Below are 22,229 nucleotides of genomic sequence, written 5' to 3' on the forward strand. Positions count from 1 at the left end.
GTTTGTGCTCTTGCTCAGTTAGACCCTTTGCCTTCATTTCTCTGACCAAAATGTACAGATTGGCATTGGCTTACATTTGTCATGCTTTGCTTGTATTCTTATCCAGCTAGCTGTCTTGTAGTTTGGTTATTGCCAACAAACACAGAAAATATCCCCTATGTTGACAGAATGCAGCATTAAATAATCAATGGTAAAATTCACTAGACTTACAGAGCAAGGAAAGTTGTCTGGTTCTAATTCCTTAGTTTTGCTGTGCGTGAGTCAAGCCATCTATGATGGTTAAGTGTATTTTTCTTATAACTGAAAGGTAATTTTATCTTTTTAAAAACCCAAGTGTGTGCAAGACAAACTGCATATTCTTCCCTTGTCATAAATGCCTTTTGGAGGCCAGCATGGAAAATTCTTTTGGGGAGGGGGAAAGAAGCTTTAAAATTGGTGCCGCATTTGTAGCAATTTGATAGTGTTAGTACTCTGTAGACATATTATGAATCATTGCCTGTGCTCCTCATGTGAGAGGATTACAGTAATTTGTTTCAATTAAAGATTTTGTGAATGCTGGGCAATTAAGCCTCATCTCGAGACTTTTTGTTTTGCCACAAACACAAATTGAGTTTCCTCCTGCCTAGATGTAACCAGTATTTAGTCTATTCAGAAAGAACAGGAGAGGCAGCAATTGAGGCCTAAGTTATTTAACAGTGTCCAATATTGAAGATTGTGTGAAAGAGTCTGCTATTTATATTGTGGAAGTGAAGCTAATCCTTTAAAACAGTACTTGTTAGTTACATTTTGTTGAGTGATGCAATCCTAATGAGTGTTGCTTGAGGGCTATTGCTTGGTACACGCTGTACCACTAAACTATTGGACGTAGTCTACTATAGTTGCAATTATCCTGTACGTAATGACCTTCCTTCTGTCATTTATGTCATCTGTGGAGCTATTTGTTGATTATTCCAGTTTGTTTTCCACCACATCCTCCCCCCACCCCCCAATCCTACTTGATAATAAAGCAGGCTATGTATGTAATGATGTGGGCAATATTCACATTGCCCCAGACATCCAGTACTTTATAAGAGAAGATGTGGCAAGATGCAGGGAGTAGGGGCGTAAGCAGGGATTCTCCATTGGCATGTCATTTGTAGACCGATAGATACATTAGTGATTCCAAAGGAAGTTAGTGTCACAGTAGCATTACAAGTCCACAGATGTAGAATATTAGAAGAAAAGCAAGAAAAAAAAAAGTTGCCTCAAACAGCCTAACAGGAGGGGGTCATCATTTCCCCAGCGATAGGTTGACTCATTATAGAGCCTAATGGCCGAGGGGAAGAATAACTTCATATAGCACTCTTTGGAGCAACACAGTTGTCTTAGTCTGTTACTAAAAGTCCTCCTCTGTTGCATGCAGAAGGTAAGAAGCATTGTCCAGAATTGCTAGATTTTCCATTGGGTCCATTGTTCTAACACAGCTGCTGGTGTGTCCAGTTTTGCAATTTTAGTAGTGAAAGCTCGTGTACAACATTACGTGAGCCATAGTGACATGGGAATTGCTGTCTCCTGGACACTTAACAATTGGCAGTCAAATTGTGCTTTTGTGTGTCATATTCTCTTGCGTGGTATGGGAGGTGCTATCCTCCCCTTTAATGAATATTTCTAATAACTGGCAGCAAAAGAAGTAGCAACATGTAGTGATTGTAGGGAGTGAATTAGGCACGATTCTTGCCCCTCCCCCTCACCCCATCATGTGAAAATGCTTTCTCCTTTTAGATGGGCATTGCTTGCTAACAATTACTTATACTTCCACTGGTGGGTTCCGTTCACAGCTTGTGCCATATACAAGTCATGTAAGAGATTTTTATAAGAAGAGTCAATGGTGCAGAACCACAGAAAATCCCTCACTCTTAATGTTGACACTTAGGACATAATGAACAGAATTAAACAAAAATGTTATGAACTCAGTTTGTTTTTATTAAATTACCGGCTTCTTTTGTAACATGTATTCTATATGGTTTGCTAATTAAAAATCAATATGGACAATAATTTAAACCCATCTGCATTATTCAAGTTCACTGCATATGCTGCTATGTGATCAATGGCTCCAATTCTGGATTGTGATTTAAGGAATTGACAGTCAGACAGTAAAACCAAAATCATTGATTTCCACTCCACTTCATAGTAATAAGCCTGAAATATGTTGGTTTACAGAATGGTAGAGTGCAGTGCAGGTCCCCTTTCAGTAGATTCAATGACTTGCAGGACAGTTCAGGAGTTTTATTACTGCTTGATGATTCATCCAATTAAAGCATGTCCCTAAAATAAAATTTAACCTGGAATTTTGTCAAACTGCACGGACTCCCAGATGAGTACAAAACTGGTACGTGCCTGTCAGAATAAAAGGGAAAGGTAACAGGTGCAAGGAACCTGTTTATGAGAAAAAGGAAGTGCTTGGGAAGTATAGGCAAATAGGAACAAATTGGGTGCTTATGGAGTACAAGAAATGCAAGAACACACTTAAGAAAGAAACCAGGAAGGCGAAAAAAAGGCATGAAGTTGCTCAAATAGAAAAGGTGAAGGAGAATCCCAAGGGATTTGACAGGTATGATAGGAGCAAAAGGATTGCTAGGGACCAAACAGGTCTTCTGGAAGATCAGAACGGTAATCCATGTGTGGAGCCAAAACAGATGGGGCAGTTCTTAAATGCATTCTTTGCATCTGTATTTACTCAGGAGGTGGATGCAGAGTCTGCAGAAGTGAGGCCGAGCGTCATCAACTTCATGGACCTTGTACACAATACAGAAGAGAAGGTGTTTGCTTCCCTGAGGCAAATTGGGGTGGATAAATCCCCAAGGCCTGACAGGGTGTTCCCTTGGACCCTATAGGATGTAAGTGCAGAAATTGCTGGGGCCCTAGTAGTGATACCAGTTAATATGGTTAACTGGATCAGCAAGTTTGTGGCTGACGCCAAGATTGGGGGTGTAGTGGACAATGAGGAAGGCTATCGTGGGTTGCAGAGGGATCTGCATCAGCTGGAAAAATGGCAGGTGGAATTTAATGCAGACAAGTGTAAGGTTTTGCATTTTGGTAGGACCAACCAGAGTAGGTCTTACACAATGGTCGATCGGGCACTGAGGAGTGTGATAGAACAAAGGGATTTTGGAATACAGGTACATTATTCGTTGAAAGTGGTGTAACAGGTAGGTGGAGTTGTAAAGAAAGCTTTTGGCACATTGGTCTTCATAAATCAATGTATTGCGTAATGGAGGTGGGACGTTATGTTGAAGTTGTGTAAGTCATTGGTGAAGCTTAATTTGGAGTATCTTGTGCAGTTTTGGTCACCTGTCTACAGGAATGATGTAAATAATGTTGTAATAGTACAGAGAAAACTTACAAGGATATTGTCAGGGCTGGAGGATCTGAGTTACAAGGAAAGGTTGAATAGGTCAGGACTGTATCCTTTAGAATGTAGAGGATTTAGAATGTGGAGGATTAGGAGGAGATTTGATAGATGTATACAAAATTATGAGGGGTATAGATGGGGTACTCTACCCACTCTACCTGCCTTCGCTATGGGTGATGAGAAGCTGTCAGTAGTGCCATCTTTCAAATATCTGGGGAGCATTCTCTCTGAGGATAGCGGCATTGACAACGATATCCAGAGCCACATTAAACAGGCATCAGCTGCCTTTGGGAAACTTTGGCATATAGTCTTTCAGAACAGGAGCCATTGTCCCTCCACAAAGGTCACCATATACCAAGCGGACTGTGTCACCACCCTCCTTTATAGCTGTGAAGCTTGGATAACCTACAGCCCTCACATCAAGTCCTTGGGAATTACCTGGTGTGAGCGAGTGCCTCACACTGAAATACTTGTAAAGACCAACTGCAGAAGTATTGAGGCCATGATCACCCAGCGTTAGCTGCAGTGGCTGGGGCACGTGATAAGGAAGCCCCCATGTTGGCTAGCCCGCAGAGTGTTATACGGCCAGCTACATCATGGTCGATGCTCAGATGGAGGGCCAAACAAGCGCTATAAGGATCAGATGAAGAATGCTTTAAGGAAGTGCAAGATCAGACCTGAGGACCTGGAGGAGGTTGCTGCTGACCATACCACTTGGCGACAGCTATGTAGGGACGGGGTTCATATTCTGGAGATGGAAAGGACAACCAGAAGACAGCAGAAGAGAGCCAGGAGAAATGCAGCCATGGTTGCCACTACTACTACATATACATGTCCCACCTGCAATAGAGCTTGTGGGTCCAGGATAGGACTGCATAGTAATCAAAGATCTCACTGTTAAAGGAGTGGACGTCGTCATTGGATTTCGATGGACAACCGAAAAAGAAGAAGAGATGGGGTAAATGCAAACAAGTTTTTTCCACTGAGGTTGGGTTGGACTGCAACCAGAGGTCATGGGTTAGGGGTGAAAGGTGAGAGGTTTAAGGGGAACATGAAGGGAAACTCCACTCAGAGGGTGGTGAGAGTGTGGAATGAGCTCCCAGCACAAGTGGTGCATGCGAGCTTGATTTTAATGTTTAATAAAGGTTTGACAAAGCACATGGATAGTAGGGATGTGGAGGGCTATGGTTCCCGTGCAGGTAATTGGGAATAAGCAGTTTAAATGGCTTTTGGCATGGACTAGATGGGCCAAAGGGCCTGTTTTCATGCTGTACTTTTCTTTGATACTGCCGATGGCAGTGCTCTCTGCTGTCCTGTTGTTTACAGGTGCTGTCTTGTAGCTGAGTGTCATAAGCCTTTAGAAACAAGCTTTTATTTAATTGTTCTTTATGTTTAGCATATATTTATGTTTAGGTGGAAGAGCAACACCTGGGTAACTTCCAACCTGATGGCATCAGTATTGATTTCTCCTAATGGTAAATAAATTCCACCCCCCCCCCCGCCATTCCCAACTGTGACTTTTTACCTTTTCTCACCTGACTATTATTTCCCCCTATATCCCCTCCTGCTTCCTTTTCTCCCATGCTCCTCTCTTCTCTCCTATCAGATTCCTTCTTCTCCAGTCTTTGACCTTTCCCACCCAACCTGTCTTCACCTATCACCTTCCAGCTGGCCTCCTTCCCTGACCTTTTTATTCTGGCATCTTACCCCCTTCTTTCTCGGTCCTGTTGAAGGGTCTTGACCTGAAATGTTGACTGTTCATTTCCATAGATGCTCTCTGACCTGCTGAGTTCCTCCAGCATTTTGTGTGTGTTGCTTTGAAATCTTTGTTTCTCATTTTGGAGAATTTTATCTTAGTTTTCTTTAAAGGAGCTGTGATGGCCATCTTCCCAGACTCAAATTCTGCCATCAAACACTTATTTGAAATGTTTCTCATCAAATTATTTGCTTACACTTGGATATGTTCCAAGATTTCCAAGGTATTTGATTTTGAAACACCCTCTTTAAAAGAATCTTTGCTCGTTCACCTCATGAATCATTGACTGGCTTCAATGTGTTTTATCTTTGAAAACCCACACCAAAGTCAATACCTTTTCTATTTTTTTTTAAGTTGCAGCAAGGCAATCTTGGGACACGGCCAGGAATTATTTCCTGGTTCCAGTTGTTTCTGATCTCGGTGGCTCAGCAGGCACTTTCAAAGTGCTAAATAGGCCCTTCAGCTCAGTTTGTCCATGCTGATGAGTGCTTTTCTACACAAGTCCCATTTTGCAGTGTTTGACTCGATCCCTCCATTCGTCTCCTGTCCATAGACCTATCCTTTTTTTTAAATGCTGTGTTGTACATACTCTCATCACCACTTCTAGCAACCAGTATGTATTCATCACCTCTGAGTGGAAATCTTGCCTTGCCAATTTCCTTGAAGTGCCTCCTTTCAAAGTGATTACCAGCAGTCTTGGTAACCTGTCTACCCTTGTCAAAACCCCATGTCAAAAGCCTTGGTGTGATATTTGATTCCGCCTTTAAGTTTGACAAGCAAGTTAATGCAGTAGTAAAAGCCAGTTTTTTTTCCAGCTTCATACTATTGCCAAAATCAACTCGTTTCTCTCTTTCAAAGATCTCAAGAAAGTCATCCACGCCCTTCTATCCTCCCGCTTGGACTACTCCAACTCCCTGTATACTGAGATTAGTCAGTATACAGGGAGTTGGAGTAGTCCAGAACGCCGCAGCCAGGCTCCTAACAGGTGCCCGGAAGAGGGACCATATTACTTCTATCCTGGCCTCTCTCCACTGGCTACCAGTACGGTTTAGAATTGATTTTAAGGTTCTCCTGTTCGTTTATAAAGCCCTAAATGGGCTGCCCCCTCCTATATCGCAGATCTTCTAACCCCTTATTCTACTTCCAGGTCCTTCAGGTTGGCTGAGGGAATAAAGGTTGTGGCTATCTGCCCTATCACTGCCTCTAAATTTTATAAACATCTAAGTTGCCCCTCGGCCTCCTGCAATCCATTGAGAATAAACCTATTGTGTGGCATGGATCGGGGTCTGGAGTCACAGAAAGTCACAATGGCAAGTATGGTAGGTTTACTTCACTCTATGGCATTAACACAAGGATGAATTCTGGCAGTTCAGGATCATCATTATTGATGCAGCTGGGTTGGAACATAAAATTCACCAGCCGCCATTATGAGATTTGAACTTGTCTCTGGACCAATTGCACAGGTCCCTGAATGTTAATCCAGGACAGTAGCCAGTGTGTGACTGGATTGCTTCCATGAGGTTATGGAGCAAAAGAGCAACGTGTCCATGGGGAAGAATGAGATACTTCAATCCACTACCAATGTTAGAGGTGTCATACAAAATCCTGCAAACCTTGAAGTCTAAAATAAAAAAAATGTTGGAAACAATCGGGGAAGCAAATTAGTTTCAAACTGCAGTGAGAGTGGGGGGTTATTAATAGGACAAAGGAAGTTTTGTTTGTTCCTCACACACTGGAGTTTAATTAACTTGGACTTGGTCACCCTGTTGTTTTATAAGATAACTGTTTGTATTTTTTTCCTGCTGGGTCTACTTGTCGATATTTATTCTCCAAAGCCAATAGAAATTCTGAACTGCCTGGACATTCCCTTGTGTTGGAATAGGAGGCTGCTCTGACCTAAAGGAAAGGGAGCTGTCTTATGTAAATATTTCAACTTGTTAAGGGAGTCGAGGGAAGGAATATAGGAATTACCTTGGGACAAAACTTCTTGGAGAGAGAATGAAAGAAGAGATGAACTACAGGCATTCTTCCAATCTCATCAAAGGCATTGGCAGGAGCCTTTGTTCCTGAGATCCACTCCTTTTCCAGATGGTGAATAATTCTGTCTGAGGCTGCTTTTCATCCGTAGATGAAAGTATCCAAAGTGAACAAAAACTACTGATGCCAACTGCACCTATAATAGAGTAATTAGCTAGCAGAAGACCCGGCTGTTCATGTAAGCAATGTTCAAGGGGAGAATGGCATCCTGTTTTTCTTCCTTCCTGCTGAGACTGTTGTCTTGAATTTTGCCTGCAGTACTGATGCTTTCTTTTACTCACTTATTTTCCTCCTTCATTTTTATTCCCTTTTCCATTCCTTCCAGTATTTTATTTGTATACACAAGGGTATATATCCATTTCCTCACAGCACTGGAGGTCTGGAGCTGATAGAAAGGACTCGCATGCTATAGATCAGCCTTTGCAATGATACCATAGGACTATAAGGTACTTGTCTTAACTTCTCCTTTGGTGAACTATCGGAAGTGGTTGGCTATTTCAAGTGGTGCCGTGAGTAATTTAGAATTTAGATGTTGATTGGGGGACTAGGATTATCGGTCCAAATTATTGGTAATGTCAAGAGTTAAAGTGTAGTGTATAAACAAGTTCACTTAACTTATTTAACTGATAAAATAACTTTTATATGAAGGAAGGTAAATTTTCTTTGTGTTCACAATATTTGGGTTTACAAAGGGTTCGCAATGTTCCCTTAGCCTTTGTACACATCAATAGCTTCATGGAAAATTTAGTTCCAATGGACAACAAATTGTGGTCAACCCAACATTCAAAAACTTGGCAGTATTGCTGGAAATAGTTAAGGTAACATGATTTACATTTTTACTTTAACCAGTTAGTAAAATGGAATCTACAGGTACAGGCTTGCTGCTTGCTGTCTCTTCTATCTTAGAACAGCTACCTTGTTTTGTCCTGGTACGTGTAATCTTCTTTGATATCACCAAAGCCTCATATTTTTACAGTTCAACCCTTTGCTACTCTCTTCCCAGCCGTTATTTGCAGTACCTATGTGTTTGCTTTCTGTGTTTGAGGGTAGGACACAGAACTCTCTGTAATTCCATGTATAAATAGGTTCTTCATCACTTTTATTTAAATAGTTTTCCCTTAACAAAAAAAGATTAGATTAGCTCTATTTGTCACATGTACATTGCAACATACAGTGAAATATGTTGTTTGTGTAAAATCAGCAAGGATTGTGCCCGCAAGTATCGCCACAGTTTGGGGTGCCAACATAGCATGTCTACATGTCACTAACCGTAACTGTATGTCTTTTTGGAATGTGTGAGGAAACCAGAGCACCCAGAGGAAAACCATAAGATATGGGAGCAGAAGTTGGCCATTCAGCCCATCGAGTCTGCTGCGCGGGGAAAACGTACAGACAGCAGGGATCAAACCCTGACCTAGCAGCTGGTGCTGTACTATGCTGCTGTGCTGCCTCTAGCTGCCATGTGGAGATTTGGTAATGTAGTGGCTAATTTACTGTACTCGTGTCACCGTGTTCAGGATTCGTTGGTTAAAAACAGATACCCCAGAGTGGGTCGGTCCACTCCAAGGTGCTGCAGAATGTTGGATCCCACAAGTGGAATTCCTAAACACATTCGGGCAGAGTGTATGCAAAGCTGGGTGCAGGGATTAAAGGGGAGAAGTGAGAGGAGGTGGCAATTTCTGAATGATTTAACAGAAAAATTGCCCTGTTCCTTATCTTTTGGCAGCTGGAGGGAAGTAATACGACAAAAATAAAACGGATAATGTTTAAAAAAAATTCAAGGCCATTTGGCAACTACTCAGTTCATGCAGGGAGCACAGTCAGATTAAACTAATGAAAGAGGAGGCAATGCAATAAATGGCTCTAATTTGTACAGGAAATGATGGGAAATCAGGTTTAAGATGGCGCTGGTGAAGCACAGTGACGACTTGCTGGCAGCAAAAACAACTATTAAGTACTTTATTAATCGCACTTTTTCTCGACAATGATCACTGCAAACAGTAGCCTGTAACTTCCCTTTTGGTGTCAAGCTTTTGAACCACCTGTATGACCTGGCATTTTTGTGGTGTAAACTGAAGTCTCAAAAGTGTAGGACAATTGTGGCATGTCGTGTACGGGCTGAATCCAGGTGGCAGCACCTGGGCCCAACAGTGAGGAATGAGCCAATGTTTGGGTTCTGGAGCAGACTTGGAGGTGATTTGAAGTGGCAGAACCAAGGCAAGGCAGGGTTGAGGTGGTGGGGCCTGCGACTGAGAGTGAGGAACAAGCTGAGATTTGACTGGTTTAAGCGCCAGGCTTAATCAAGGCAGCAGGTGTTGGGCCCGGTAGCCTATTGAAGTGGCAGGGCCTGCGTCCAAGACGGAGGAATGACCCACTGTGTAGCCGATACAAGTGCTGGGCTAGATTGAAAAGGAGGTGAGGGATGGGCCAGTGTTCAGCTCACTGCTCCATAAGGTTTACTTGTCCCTGCACTGAACTGAGGCTGTGGCCTGCAACTAACAGGCTCCTGGGTCATCTGTAACTCTGCACCCGCTTCTGTGAACTTCAGACCCTGAATGTTATTTGCTGATTTTTATTGTTGCATTATTTGTTTTTTTGCTGTACATTGTGTGTTTGATGGTCTTTTTTTTACCCCAATGGTGTCTATTAGGCTTCTTTGTGGCTGCCTTAATCTCAAGGTTGTGTATAGTATGCATTCTGTGATAATAAATGTACTTTGAAATAATTCAAATTAGGCAAGGTAGAAACCAGCAACTACTTGGAAAACAAAATAAACCCTGGAATAAAGAGTGTGTGTGAGCAGTTAGGGCCACAAAATACTTTATTGTCATTGCTATTGTCTCTAGGCAGAAATCTGTCATTATTTCCTCATGTATGACTCTAGAAGGGCACATAATTGACTGTAAACTCCCCTCTGTAATGGCCAGTAAGTCACTTAGTTCAGGGGGCAAGTCATGATGGGTGTTAAATGCTGCCCTTGTCAGTAATGTTGTGCAATAAACATTTTCCCACATTTTACATCATCTGCTGCCTTACTGTTTGGATCCCTATGCTCCCATTTGTGTAATGTTCCTTTGAAGTACCTCAGGTTATTTTGTATACTGAAAACACTTCAAGGTACAAATTGGTTTATTTTAACCTTAATGAAAGGCACAAATTTCTGTTTTTGGTGTCTTTCATGTTAATGCTAAGTTCCCCTTGAAATGGCTCAGGTTAAATTTGCTTGTTTAAATAGTTATAGATATAACTGAAAATATACAGCTGAATTCTGGTATGTCAAGAATGTCACAGCAGGGTTTGGAATAGGCCGGAGATGGAAAAAAATATTCCTTAGTCTAAGGACAGGATCAATAATGTCTCATTTTTAAAATAAACTTCAAGTTAAAACCAGATTAAAAGCTCAAATGCTAAATAATAACCATATGGAAACTTTTAACTCTTTTTGTAAATGTATTTGCTCTTACTGATTTAGTAGTTGATGCTAATCATATTAGGCAGGAACATAATTTTGTGCATCTGTTTGTTTCTGTTCTTGCTGGTTTCTGCCTTGCCTAATTTAGATTATTTCCCCTCTTTTCATGTGGAGATTAAAGCTATTTGTTGCACTGACCTCGTCTCTTTTTTTTAACTACTTCAATCCCTGCGTGAAACCAGCAGCTGTCAAACTGCTTCAGGTTTTAAAACGTTGGCTGTGCTTATTGTCTTGTTCTTATTCTCCAGCTGCCAATGGGGGAGGGGGATTTTTTTTTAAACATCACTTGAAACTTGCATCCTAGCCTTTGCACCACTTACTTTATCCTGGATAACTTCCCTTTCAACTCTTAATCTTGATGCAGGGTTTTGAACCAGAACATTGATAATTCTTTCCTCTTTCTCTTCCTCTCTCTCTCCCCACCCCCCCACACACAAACAGATTCTGCTCAATCCGTTGAGTTCATTCTGCAGATTGTTTCTTACTCACCACTACCCTCGTTGCCCTCATCTCACCTTCCATGTTCACCCTGCTCATATTTTGACTGCGGTTAAGAATTCCACTTTGGGGTTCTAGCGTTCGATACTTCAATCTGTTCATTAGTCCAATGTAGTATGTGTTTTAAGTAACAAATCCTCAATGGTGACACTTTACATTGCTTTTCTTTATCATTCAATGTTTGACATCCATTCTTCTGGCCAGAGCTTTTTCAGTGTCCTGTGTTGATTATCTGGTTGCGTAGAAGAACTTGCGTTGTTTTCTATTTGGAAGTAGTTTGAGGAGGCAAATGCCAGGAGCTGGTAGAGCAGTGCCAGAGACGGGAATGGAGGGCACAGTGCGAGCCTACAGAGGTTTTACTGGCTGCTTGCTGTGGAGAACCGACTCTCGCCTTGGCATTATGGGGGCTGCAAAGAAAGGAGCCATCCGGACCAGCAGAGGCTGCTGGGCGAGCCTTCAGATGGCTGTGGGTCAAGAGGTCTGACCTGTGGATGAATGCTGCTGGGACACAAGCCAGGCTGGGCCACTTGGGCACCCTCGTCTGATATTGAAAGGCCCACAATACCCAGTTACATCGCTGATGTGTCCCAATGCATCTTAGGATGTATCTCAGCACCAGCTAAAGATGTTTGGCCTTAAATGTTGTTAGATTATAGTGGGAAATCCATTTTAAGAAAAATTTGTGCAAGTTGCGGAGTGATACTGATTTTAATCAAATTGAATGCAGACTGGATGTTCATAAATAGGAAATAACCAGGGATTAGGCTTTTCTAGTTAGCATTTTAAAATCTGCTTGAAGTCATTAATTGAAAGCACATATTCGTCTGTTGGATTATGGCCTAATTTTATATAAATACTTGATAACAGAGTACCGGACGTGGTGGTAAGTTGAACTCCAGAAGAAATGCAAGCTAAGAATTGTCCAAAAATGAAAATCAAAAATCCTGCTGGAAATCTGAAATAAAAGAAAATGCCAGAAGGGCTCAGCAGGTCAGCTAACATCTGTGAAAAGAAAGGAAGCTGATGTGGCAGGTTGGATACTCTTCCCAGAATTATCTAAATGTGTGTATAAAGAGTTCAAAGTAAATTTATTATCAAAGTACGTAAATGTCATCTCGTACTGCTCTGAGATTCATTATCTTGCAGGCATTCACAGCAGAACAATGAAAGACCACACACAAAGACTGATAATCTGTACAAATACAAAAAGAAACAAATAATAAGTAAGTAATACTGAGAACACGGGTTGTAAAGTTGTTGAAAGTGAGTCCATGGCTTTTGTTACAATGATCAGTTCTGTACTCTGGTAAGTGAAGATGTCTACGCTGGTTCAGGAGCCTGATGGTTGAAGGCTAATAACAATTCCTGAGCCTGGTGGTGTGGGAACCAAGGCTGCTGTACCTCTTGAATGATGGTAGCGAGAAGAGAGCATGGCCTGGATGGTGAGGGTTGGAAGGGCTTTTCCTGTGATGAACTGGGCCGTACCCACCACTTTTTGTCGGCTTTCCGTTCTTGGGCCTGTTGTTGTCATAGCAGTCTGTAATGCAACTACGTGGTTGCTGTGCATCTATAGATGTTTGTCAAAGTTTTAGATGTTATGCTGAATCTGTGCAGATTTCTAAGGAAGTAGAGCTGCTACTATGCCTTCTGTAATGGCACTTGTGTGTTGGTCCCAGGATATCATCTGAAATGATAATGAAATGATAAAATTACTGACTCTTCCATCTCCAATTTCCCCCATGAAGCACAAGCTCATGAGCCTCCAATTTCTTCCTCCTGTAGTCAATAATCAGCTCTTTGGTTTTGCAGACATTGGGTGAGAAGTTGTTGGTCTGGTCTATGGTTTCCATTTAGTCTAATAGGATGGGCTGTCTGGTCTTCAGTGGTAATCTTCGTGTTCTAGCTGTTGGTAGGTCAGTGGAAACCTTGTTGTAAACGGAAAGCTATACTACTAATTTATGAAAAGTTGCTTTGTTAGTGTTGTCTGGATTCATGCACAGCCTTCTTTGAAAGTCAGTTTTGACATGTAAATTTTAAATGCTTTACTTCTGCACCTTTTCCTGGCACACAGCAAAATATCATAGGGTTTAGGTGTTCTTCGTGATCTCAGTTGTATTTGCCAATCAGTACGTATTAGCAGGCTGCTCGCTTCTAGAAGCATTGAAGCCACACAGTTATCCTTGTTTAAAATCACTGCTTGCTCATCCAGAAGGAACTTGTGTTTACAAACCTGACAGTTCAGCTCCTGAATTAGCACTGTATATGGCCCACTCTTTGCTACTAATCTGAATTTCAGAGATGTGCTGTGAAGTGGGAAAAAACTGTGATCACTTCACAATTTACATAAGTCTGTTGTGTGATGAAAGTAGATTTTAAACTTGCTATCTAATAATTTAAATGGAGGCGAGAGATAAGGCAGTACAGAACAGTTTAAGGTCGTGAGTTCTTGAAAACAACATAAGGAAACTGCCTTGTATAGTTTCTAATTTGAGAATTATTAGGAAGTTCTCTAGCGAAGTTGACATTCTTGTGCTAAGATGCTTTTGTGATTTATCTCGATACCCATGATTAGGGCAGGGAAGCCTTTCCAAGAACAGGAATAGACAGGTAAGTGGTCAAAGAAGGATGACTTACTGGAAACATGAGAATTAAAAATTCTGCATCACAAACCAATCTTGTAGGCACTTGAGAATTTCAGAGAAAGAGCATGAGAATGGGACTGCAGAGACTCTGGTACTGGAAGTTTTCATAACTTAATAAGCTTGTGTACTGTAGCAGTTCTATGATTTTGTGAATTGTGGGTCAGTCAAGCCACCCGTGGGTGAATAGACAGCGAAAACCTGCTATCAGAGCAGGGAGAAGAATGGTGCTATCTGAACAAGACACTGAAAAGAACCTGAGTTTTGTGCACAAGTGTAATGTGGTTGTTAAAACAAAAGGACCTCTTAAGAGAACAAAATAACTTTTGAAATCAGGAGGCTGAGAATGGGTTTTTTTTTTGGTCATTTGTACTTGGACTGAGGTATCAACAATACCACTCTTGCCCCTCTGAACAAGTCAAAGTGTGTGTTATTAAGCTCTTAATGGTTAGTTTCTTATTGCAATGGGTCTGCTTTTAACAGCAACTCCACAATGGTTGTACCTGCACTCCTGTGATGATAAGTGACTTGTATATATTCCATACAGTAACAGTTTTGTGTATTTAATATTTGAGTTAAATTATAAATATTTGATTAACCATTCTTTGTTTACATAATTCATCAAAGGTTATACATAAAAGTACATGAATGGCATACATTATTATGTCATGAAGTCATAAGTGCGCATGTCACTTTAAAGTAAAAACGAAACTAAGCATACTCATCTCTGTGTTTTCTTTCAATTAGTTTTATGCTTTGGAGTTACAAAACATAACAATTGTGACGAGGTATTTTAAAAACTAACCCAAGACAAGAATCTACCTGTTGAAGCTCAGTGAGACATTCCAATTGCTTTCTTCTCAAGATAAGATGGTTGAGTTTTTTTTTAAAAAGGGGCAGAAAATGGACCAATTCACAGGTTCATGAACAGTGATACTGGGTGGTAATAATCATAAATGTATAAAAAAAAAAGACCAGAAATGGCTGGGGACATCAGAAAGATGAAGATACTTTTGATTGTGTCACTGTGTGTCCGACAGAGTGATCAGCAACACTGGGGCCCCACAGGGGACTGTCTTGTCTCCCTTTCTCTTCACCATTTACACCTCGGACTTCAACTACTGCACAGAGTCTTGTCATCTTCAGAAGTTTTCTGATGACTCTGCCATAGTTAGATGCATCAGCAAGGGAGATGAGGCTGAGTACAGGGCTACGGTAGGGAACTTTGTCACATGGTGTGAGCAGAATTATCTGCAGCTTAATGTGAAAAAGACTAAGGAGCTGGTGGTTGACCTGAGGAGAGCTAAGGCACCGGTGACCCCTGTTTCCATCCGGGGGGTCAGTGTGGACATGGTGGAGGATTACAAATACCTGGGGATACGAATTGACAATAAACTGGACTGGTCAAAGAACACTGAGGCTGTCTACAAGAAGGGTCAGAGCTGTCTCTATTTCCTGAGGAGACTGAGGTCCCTTAACATCTGTCGGACGATGCTGAGGAAGTTCTACGAGTCTGTGGTGGCCAGTGTTAACATGTTTGCTGTTGTGTGCTGGGGCAGCAGGCTGAGGGTAGCAGACACCAACAGAATCAACAAATTCATTCGTAAGGCCAGTGATGTTGTGGGGATGGAACTGGACTCTCTGATGGTGGTGTCTGAAAAGGGGATGCTGTCGAAGTTGCATGCCATCTTGGACAATGTCTCCCATCCACTACATAATGTACTGGTTGGGCACAGGAGTACATTCAGCCAGAGACTCATTCCACCGAGATGCAACACAGAGTGTCACAGGAAGTCATTCCTGCCTGTGGCCATCAAACTTTACAACTCCTCCCTTGGAGGGTCAGACACCTTGAGCCAATAGGCTGGTCCTGGACTTATTTCCTGGCATAATTTACATATTACTATTTATTTATTGTTTTATTACTATTTAATTATTTATGGTGCAACTGTAACGAAAACCAATTTCCCCCGGGATCAATAAAGTATGACTATGACTATGATTGGACAAGAGATAGCTGGTTGATGTATGCTGAGTAAATTGAGCAACATTTTGAAGCAAATGAAATATCCAGTGAAAAGCAAGTGCAGGTTTTGCTGAGTGTAATAGTTGGAAAAGCATAGAGTCTGCTCCAACCAAACCAGCCGGAATGAATTGTGCTGTTATTGTGAAAACAGTGCAGGGACGTTTAGAACCAAAACCATTGTTGATTGCAGAATCAAAAGGAAGGAGTCCATTTTAACATGCATGGCTGAATTAAAGAGATTGTCCGAGCATTGTCAGTTCAGTGATGGGCTTAATAATACACTGAGAGATTGTTTAGTTTTCAGAATCTTACAAGAAACTATTCAAAAATGGTTCCTAACTGAAACACTACATATGTTTAAAAGAGCAGTTGAAATCACAGTATCAATAGAAACACAGACACAATTGAGTTGCATTCAGGAATGAATGTGAGCTTGAACAAAATTGCAGCATGTAGACGCAGGTCCTCCTGGCTCAACAAATTGTGTTACCATTGTGACAAGGACTTGCATACGCCAGGCCAATGCAGGTTTAAAGGTGAAGCTTGCAGAAAATGCAACAAAGTAGGACGCATACAAAAAGCTCATTGAGTAGACAAACCTAAATGGACTGCACAGGGAAGGAAAAAAAAAAGCTTAAAAAAATTGAGCTGCAGTTTCAAAAAGAGCACTGATCTACATGCTGTTGATGAAAAATCTGATAATGATGAGAGTGACACAGGACTGGATAGCACGAGATTTACAATATGAAAACTAACAAGGGACAAGCAATATGACTTGCACTAGAAGTGAATTGCAAATTAATTAAAATGGAATTGGATGCTGGATTGGTTGATGCAGTCAGTCCACAAAGTGAGTTTGAATGGCATTTTAAAATACTGAATTGGAGCCTATAGATATCCAACTAAGAACTTGTACTGGAGAAAAGATGATTGCTGTGGGAATGACATTCATAAGTGAAGTACAACAGTCAACAAGTCACATTGGGCTTGTATGTAGTAAAAACAAGAGGGCCAGCATTGTGGGGATGTGATTGGCTGAAACTTCAACTTGATTGGAGATCTATCTACCATTTTCTTGCCACATCCTCTGTAATAGAGTGAACTAAAAGCTTATTCAGAAAGGTACTGGAGGATGCCATAGAAGTGATCAAGGATGGCATTGGAAAACTCAAACATATCAAGAGTAAGATGGTGTTAAATGCAAATGCTTTACCAAAGTTTTACGAAGCACATCCAGTTTCTTGTACTATCTGTGTTAAAGTAGCTAGTGAGTTAGATTGCATGGAAGCTGAAGGAATTCTTTCCAAAGTTGAGTGGAACCCATGGACTATGCCAGTGGTCCCAGTATTTAAGATGAATGGGCCTGTCAGGATCTGTGGTAATTTTTAAGGTCACCATCAACCCAGTACTGAAAGTAGATCAATACGCTCTGCCCAGGATAGAAGATACCTTTGCAAACCTTTCTGGGGGGAAAACACTTCAGCATAGTGGATTTAGTTGAGGCCTACCTGCAGATGGAAATGGAAGAAGAGTCCAAAGTGTTTCTCACCATAAATGATCACAAAGGGTATTATCTCTATAATAGGCATACTTTAGGTGCGGCATCTGCACTGTGACAGAAGGCTATGGACCAGGTGCTACAAGAATGCCCAGGCGCTCAGTGTTACCTGGATAACAGCATTTTTATCAGTGAGGATGACAAGAAACATCTCCCAAGTCTCAAGACAGTGTTAAAAAGATTAGAAGATTATGGGCTCAGAGCATGACATGGCAAATGTGAATTCTTTGAGTCAAGCATCGCTTACTGTGGTCACACCATTGATGCACAAGATTTACACAAGTGTGCTGAAAAAACTTAAGCAATGGTGGATTCTGCAAGGCCAAAGAATGTATCATAGTTGCAGTTCTTTTTTTGGATTTGTCTGTTATTATAACGGGCAAGTGTGTTCCACAAGCATTGGACAAAGCAGTGTGAGGTGGCTTCCCAAAAGACAAAAGAAAATGGTGATTCAGACACTGTACTCGCACATTATGATCCACATCATCCAGTGAAGCCTGCCTGTGATGCCTCATCTTGTGGTATAGGTGCAGTCATGTCTAATGTTTTGAGTGATGAAAGTGAATGCCCCATAGTCTTTGCATCACATTCCCTTATGGCTGCAGAGAAGAATTATGCTCAGATTGACAGAGAGGCCCTGAGTCTGGTTTGGGGTGTCAAGCTTTTCACCAGTACTTGTATGGGAGAGAGTTTACCCTCATTATAGATCACCAACCACTATTGTCCATTTTCAATGCACAGAAGGGTGTTGCGCTAACAGCAGCAGCAGGAATGCAGAGTTGGGCTCTTGTTTCTTGGAGGACAACATCAAATGCAAAAGTGCACCTAATCATGGAACTGCTGGTGGATTGCCCCTTTACCCTTGGAAAAGGAAATGTTGGAAAATTTACAAAAGAAGACTTTCCTCTTGGCATTTTCTCCCTAGTGCAAATTGGAAGTCTCCCTGTTAAGGTATCTCCTGGCTCTGTGTTTTCTTTCAATTAGTTTTATGTTAAATTAAAATTTCTTATGCCGTGCTGAGCTCAACACTAGTTTTATTAAATAAAGGACGTAGCTGGTAGTGAGTTATGATCCAGTAATTTAGCTGAATAGATTTAAACCAGATGGGCAGTGCTTGGAGAATTTTTAAACCACTATTGAATTGTTCTCTTTTGCCGCATTATCAGCTATTGGTTATTCATAATTGCATATTGGCCTACACGTGCTTGCTGGGTGAAAAGGACAGTAAGACAGTGAAAGAAAACCTGCGCCATATTGCTTCCTGAAATGTTAGAAGCTCGTTTTAACTTGGAGGTTAAAAGCCAGATAAACTGCAGCCCAAATAATAACGAACAGTTTATGACTTCCTAATTTTAAGGCTTGTAAATGATCTCAGAATTTGCAGCAAAGAACTAGAACTTTGTGTTGCAAAAAAATTTTACAGCCTTGAAACTGCTAAATTGTACTTAATTCATGTCTGAAGTTCAGTTTTGCTTGAGGAGGGAGGAGGGTGGGTATTGTTGGTTTCATTTCTACCTTTGTTAGCAGACTCTCGTCAGTTGAGAATCCATCTGTCCCTGCTTGAATTTTCAATTTTCACGTTGTTCTGCATGGTCAGCAGTTTAGTAAACATCGACAAATGGCACTCAGAAATGTATCCATTGTACCTATTTTGTCCAGTGGAGTGGCATGTGTTTTATGCTCCTACCCAGAGCACTTTTCTCATCAACTTTTAATCTTCAACAGCACAATAGAGTAATTAGTTCAAGTCAAGTCAAGTCACTTTTTATTGTCATTTCGACCATAACTGCTGGTACAGAACACAGTTTAAAAACAAGACAACGTTTTTCAGGACCATGGTGCTGCATGAAACAATTCAAAAACTACACTGAACTACGTAAAACAACACAAAAACTACACTAGACTACAGACCTACCCAGGACTGTGTAAAGTGCACAAAACAGTGCAGGCATTACAATAAATAATAAACATGATGATGGGCACAGTAGAGGGCAGTAGGCTGGTGTCAGTCCAGGCTCTGGGTATTGAGGAGTCTGATGGCTTGGGGGAAGAAACTGTTACATAGTCTGGTCGTGAGAGTTTAGAGATCTGTCTAAATACCAGCGGCAAATCCTTCCCTCCCACAGATACTGCACCACTTACTAAGCTCTTCCAGCGGGTTATTTTTTTGTTCCAGATTTGAGCATCTGCAGTCTTTTTTTTGTTAATTATTAAACCACTGGGTATAGTGTCAGGCTGTTTACTAGAGGAGCTTAAGCAGTAAATAGTCTATTGTATAAAGGCATCCGTTAGTCTTGCAAGACCATGGATCTGCGCCTGGAAAGTCTTCACTCTCCAGGGCGCAGGCCTGGGCAAGGTTGTATGGAAGACCAGCAGTTGCCCATGCTGCAAGTCTCCCCTCTCCACGACACCAATGTTGTCCAAGGGAAGGGCATTAGGACCCATACAGCTTGGCTGCCAGTGTCGTCGCAGAGCAATGTGTGATTAAGTGCCTTGCTCAAGGACACAACACGTTGCCTCGGCTGGGGCTCAAACTCACGACCTTCAGGTCACTAGTCCAATGCCTTAACCGCTTGGCCACGTGCCCACACCAGTATAGACAAGAGTTAAATGAAAGAGAACACAGATTGGGGATCAAAGGACGCAGAATCTACAAGAAGCTGCAGTAACTTTTCCAAAAAAGGCAGTCTGTACTGCAGGAAATGCAGTACGTTGAGCATAGTTGGATGCAGAATGTGTGCAGAAAATCATCGTGGTCACTTTAAGGTTATTGTTACCAAAATCGAATTGATGGAGTAAATGTCATTCATCTCCAGTTAGCTCAAGATTAGCTTTGGCAACATGTGCAGCTTTTTATTATTAAAATATCGCCTGGCATTTTGATATCTCCTGCTTTCCCAAAGGTTGTATCTCTTTGGGAATGGGGAGGAGATGGGAAATGTCAAGATAACTTTTATTTTGCTGTGGCTATAGCCCCATTTAATTATGATTGTACATTTTCAGATGCCAAATGATCAAAATATTTATTTTCTTTCTGAGATGCCTGTAGCAGATTTCATGGAAGCATTTCAAAAACAACAAGCTATCAAGTTTTTAGGAGGCCTGTGACTTCAAGTTTACTTCTTACAACTTTAAATAGAAAAGCATCAGACAGTAATGCAAGTAGTTTGATAATTGTCAATCCATATAAATTTCACAGTGATGAAAGAAGCTTATCTGTGAAAATTATTAAAATTTAAGGTGCTGGAAATACTCAGCAGTTAGGCTGCACCTGTGGAAATGGAAACAAGCTAATGTTTCAGGTCAGAGGTTCATAAAGATGCAGCGTGACCAGAATATTTGAAGTATTGTTCTAGCTTTACTTCAGAAACTTGCCAACTGTTCCTGCCTAAAATGAATGCATTACTATGTGTTAGGCATTTCAATGCGATATGAAGTATGTAATTTTGTTGTTTTGCTTTATTGTCAGTAAATTTGAAGCAAGAATAGTTTAGCTGTACCAATAGCTTGAAGGGAGGAGTTATCTGTTCCCTAAACCACCACCTGTTTGTGTTGCAATAATTAACAAAACAGATATAACATTTATCATTTTCTGTTCATTTAGATGGTAATAGGGTCTGTTTTTGAGATACAATTGGGGAGTAATTAAGGTTTAAGTTTCGCTAACAGTTGCAGCCCACATCTCCTGCACCTCCCTACCTGTATCCATCCCTACACACTGTCCTGCCACATACCACCTGCTTCATTCCTTCTTGTGGACTCTCAAAAGAATTCTTGTAAACAACCCATTCTACCCTTTTATTCTCTCCTCGTCTTCAGCCCCATATATCTTGCCTTGCCCTATATGCTCCAAGGTTTTTGCACTAATATTCCATTTCTGTCCATTTCCTTCAAATTCTTTGTTTTGTAAACATTTTACTTGAATATGGCAGATAAAAGACAACATGGACTAGCCCTCTGATGTTGCGCTGTCATGAGAATGAATCCCTAGCTGTGCTTAACTTCTATTTTTTACCTCTCAGTTCTTAGACCTGAGATTTATGGCAGTTATAGAATGCAGACATAAAAAATTTAGCAAAGCAACACACACAAAGTGCTGGAGGAACTCAGCAGGCCTGGCAGCATCTGTGGAAAAGAGTATATTTGACCTCTTTGGCCCAAAACGTCAACGGTTCACACTTTTCTGTAGATGCTGCCAGGCCTGCTGAGTTCTTCTAGTCCGCGTGCGTGCGTGTCTGTGTGTGTTGCTTTGGATTTTCCAGCATCTGCAGATTTTCTCATGTTTATGATAGAATTTTAACAGCTGATTATCTTATTCCCTCCCCGCCACCACTTATGCTGCATACTTCCTATTAAAGGAAACATAATTACCTCTATGCATCTTATGAAATTGGTATTTGTTTTCAAAGCTATTTGAAGAAACTATACTAAACGGTGCTAAAAATGGAGTGTTTGTGTGTATTTTTTAAAGTTATTAAACCAGACAAAATCCAGTTTCACTTCCAAACTATGGGCAAAATTCTCAAGTCTTAGTTCAGTTTCTTTACAGGAAAAGACTGAGCGCTTCATTTTTTCTTTAAGCTAAGGCATCTGTCATTTGTTTCATAAAAGCAGTTTCTGCATTTGGTGACTACCTATTAAATGCTCCCAATGGCGTGTGTCTCAAATAGCCTCTGACAACCAAGTCCAGCTCTTGGCCTTCATGTGTGGTTTAGCTACTAAACCCAGCAGAAATGTTTCTGCCGACAGGAGTAGGGGCAAAGGTGGGTGACTGGCACCTCAAAGCCAGTCGCTTTGGACAGATGGGGCCTGTTAGCACGTTTGGCAGCTCTTCCAGGAGAAGGAAAACTCT

The 22,229-nt window shown here is 41.2% G+C and overlaps 2 protein-coding genes across 4 annotated transcripts in view; one reads left to right on the top strand and one right to left on the bottom strand.

The window, feature by feature from the left end:
• The window catches only part of LOC134354928 (mucin-2-like), a 72,416-nt gene that overhangs the window by 27,677 nt on the left and 22,510 nt on the right, over positions 1 to 22,229 (top strand). The window contains exon 1 of one of the 3 annotated variants that reach the window (XM_063064431.1): positions 7,611 to 7,630. The exons of the other annotated variants lie outside the window; for them this stretch is intronic. The gene's annotated coding sequence lies outside the window, so the exon portion shown is untranslated. Of the gene's footprint in view, positions 1 to 7,610; positions 7,631 to 22,229 lie in introns of those variants that run through there. 3 annotated transcript variants of the gene reach the window in all.
• Positions 12,263 to 22,229, bottom strand: part of LOC134354929 (trichohyalin) — an 88,229-nt gene continuing 78,262 nt past the window's right edge. The window contains exon 13 of the mRNA XM_063064432.1: positions 12,263 to 12,838. The gene's annotated coding sequence lies outside the window, so the exon portion shown is untranslated. The remainder of the gene's footprint in view (positions 12,839 to 22,229) is intronic.

The sequence above is a fragment of the Mobula hypostoma genome, chromosome 12 (genome assembly GCF_963921235.1).
Source record: "Mobula hypostoma chromosome 12, sMobHyp1.1, whole genome shotgun sequence".
Classification (NCBI taxonomy): domain Eukaryota; kingdom Metazoa; phylum Chordata; class Chondrichthyes; order Myliobatiformes; family Myliobatidae; genus Mobula; species Mobula hypostoma.